This window comes from Chrysemys picta, unplaced genomic scaffold, assembly GCF_011386835.1.
Source record: "Chrysemys picta bellii isolate R12L10 unplaced genomic scaffold, ASM1138683v2 scaf3310, whole genome shotgun sequence".
Lineage (NCBI taxonomy): Eukaryota > Metazoa > Chordata > Testudines > Emydidae > Chrysemys > Chrysemys picta.
The window spans coordinates 1-3,051 of NW_027056012.1; the positions used below are offsets into that span (position 1 = coordinate 1).

Here is a 3,051-nt window from a genome sequence, read left to right on the forward strand (position 1 = left end):
TGCGTAATAGAGGTGAAGGAGGCATGGCCCAGTCAAGTGGCACTAGCCCATTTTAGTCATGAGGACAGAGGTTGCTGTGCTCTGGGTTTATCCTGCTAGCCTGGGGCTGGCCAATCACTGTACTGTTATGTAATAAGGGTCCCCTGTGGAACGCATAATGAGCTAGTCAGGGTCAAAGGTTACTTGGTCCGTCCTCAGCCATGAATTTTAGCAGGCGGATGCTGCTCCTCCCTCTTTTCTCCTCTTTGTGGACTTTGGCGGTGCCCAGCAGTTCGTGTGTTGGGGGATCAACAAGGGAAAAAGAAGTTTAGCAACAGCAGAGAAAGGGGAACCCTGGATTAGCTTTATTCCAGCTCAATCATCACACTATTAATGACGGAAATGGTCTCTGCTCTGTCCTTTGTAGGGCTCAAAGAACACATTCTCTTCTCCATGGGCCTGGGCCAAAGCCCATTAAAGACAACAGAGAGACTGACTTCCGTGAGCTTTGTTTGGATCAGGCCACCATGAACAGAAAGGGGTTGGACTCATTCCTGCATCTCTAGGCTTAGCCTATAACCATCTCACTGTCCACTATTTCCTTTGACTGACGGGCTGGTCTCACCCTCACTCAGATCCCGGACTAAGGAACTGGATCTGGGGAGTTTGTACCCAATATCGCCCACCTCCTCCCTCTTTACATCTGAGGGTCTCTCTGATGAGTCCTTGCTGAGGACTGTCAAGTCATATTGCCCTGGCCTGATCTTCTTTCACTAACCACCAGGAAATACGGGCTTCCAGGGCTCCATCTGTGTCTTTGCATTAACCAGGTGTATCTTCCTGCCTCATTTAACTACCAGGCTCCTCTGATCAGCGAAGCAGCAGAAAAGCTTCCTGACTCAGGATACAGAGTAACTCTGCTGCTCAGTGCAGCATCTGCCAACCTGCCAGCCTTGAGGCCCAGCCTGTGATATGGTTCTGCAGATCCTAGGCTCAGTGCAGATCCTGGCAGCTGCGTGGGAATGTGCCTGAAAGCCGCTTTTGTGCACCACCCCCACCAACTTGGAGGCCATCTGGCCACTGGGCCAGCCCCCAGCATAAAGCAGAGAAGCCTCGGGGATGCCGCAGCCATGCCCCCTGTCCCTTGGGAACACCTACCTCTCCTGAGGCTGGGAGGAGGGTGGTGTTGGAGCCATTACAACAGGCCGATGGCGCCCATTACAGAAGAGGATCATCACACAGTGGATGACCAAAGCACACAGTACAAATTAGACCCCATTGGTGCCATGACAGGGCCTCTGCGTCCCCATTGCCATCTCCTTGACCCACACCCTGGGACCTCTGCTTCCTCACTGCACTAACCTAAGGATATTACTTACGTTCACGTACCAAGTCCAGGCCTTCTGATCTGGGTCTGTCTGCCGGCGTGCTGGACAGTGCGCCCTAGGGAATCAACACAACGGCTCTCCTGTCAATGCTTACATTCTCCAGGGCGAACTTTCAGAGTTTCAGCCTCTCAACAAAGAGAGCAGTTTTCAAGACGTCTCACGGGAAATCAAACGGAGTCACAATCTGGGAAATTACCGAGGGACTGATGGCCGAATGCTGCGCTATTTCCACTGTTCCAGAGGGATTTCCTCAGAAGTATCTGGATGATTATGGTTTCAACACAATCCCTGCCTTTTACATAAACCCCAGGCCACCCCACTTACAGGTCAAGAAATGAGGATGCAAGGTGCCCCAGACATACATATGGGGCACTGCCAGTTGTGAGAATATGGGACTGAGCAACGCTCTGCAATCTCAGTTCAACAAGTCAACAAAACTTACCTCAGCAAAGAAGGCAACTGAGGTGAGCGTGTGCTTCTTCCTGCCCCACTTGGGCCTTGGGCCTGAAATCCTTCCCTCTCTCATGTGGGGCTCTGCAACATAAATACCCATGAGTAACAGGGACAGCAAGCCCTACAGAGCAAATCCGTACGGCAGATGGTAGAAAGAATAGCTTATACTATCTATCTATCTGTCTATCTATCATTACATGTTAATTCACTTACAGCATCTAGGCCTCCCCATTGTAGCTGAATGGCTCACAGTCAGAAGCTGCGATGTATCTGTTGAGGGGCTGGATTGTAGGATGAGAGTCCATGCATAGGCTCAGGCCAATGTCTTCCTATGTCACTGTCCAAAGTCTGGCACTAACATTCATATTCAGGCATCTAGACGAGTGGATTGATTTTCAGAGGAGCTGAACAGCCACGGCTTCGGCAGATTCGAGTGAGAAGTTCTTGGTATTCAGCATTTGAGAAAGTTCAGGCCATTTATTTAGGTGCCTGAGTGTGGCATTGCAGCCGCTGCCATGGGTCGTTTACAATGAATACGGAATCAACATCATCTCGGCACGACAACCAAGTTCAGGATCTAATCGAGCTGTATCCTCTCTGTACTGCTGTACGGTTGCGAAACATTGGGACTGGGCCACTATAACGTTGTATATTGGGCATAGAGTGGAATGACTTCATTTGTAAAGCAGATGTTTATGGTCGCTCCGGTCTACAGACTACTGGGGCCATGATCCGCAGATGGCGTCTTATGCTTTTCAGACATGTCGCGAGTATGCCACAAGACCAGGCCTGCACAACATACAGCTCGCGGGCCGCATGCAGCCTGTGGGGGCTCACTGTGCGGCCCGCGGGGGGATTCTAAACCCCACGCACACAAAGTCCCGAGGCTGGCGTGGCGGCGCTTCCTGGGGCAGCTCCTGGTGGCGTGCTTGCCCGCCGACAGGAGCCAGCAATGCGGGACACGGGGATGGAGCCCTCGCGCGCTGCCGCGCGCCTCCACCCGCCCCCCCCCCCCCCCGGCCCCAAGCGGGACACGGAGCCCGCGCGTGTTGCTGCCCCTCCCCACTGCCCCAAGCGGGACACGGGCACGGAGCGCTCGCCTCCCCCCCCCCCAGCGGGACACAGGACTCAGCCACCGCCCCCGTCCTGAGCGCTTTTTGGCCCAGCCCCCCCGGGACTCCTGCCCCATCCAACCCCCCGCGTTCCTTGATGCCCACCCCGGGACCCCTAC

At 53.9% G+C, this 3,051-nt stretch overlaps 1 long non-coding RNA gene across 1 annotated transcript; it reads right to left on the reverse strand.

Moving 5' to 3' along the window:
* Window positions 1-1,154: 1,154 nt before the first annotated feature.
* Window positions 1,155-2,783, reverse strand: LOC135980435 (uncharacterized). Its single transcript, XR_010597507.1, has 3 exons — window positions 2,034-2,783; window positions 1,810-1,901; window positions 1,155-1,422 (listed from the first exon to the last, which is right to left on the reverse strand). It is a non-coding gene; the product is annotated as an uncharacterized LOC135980435 (long non-coding RNA).
* Between the last annotated feature and the right edge of the window lie 268 nt (window positions 2,784-3,051).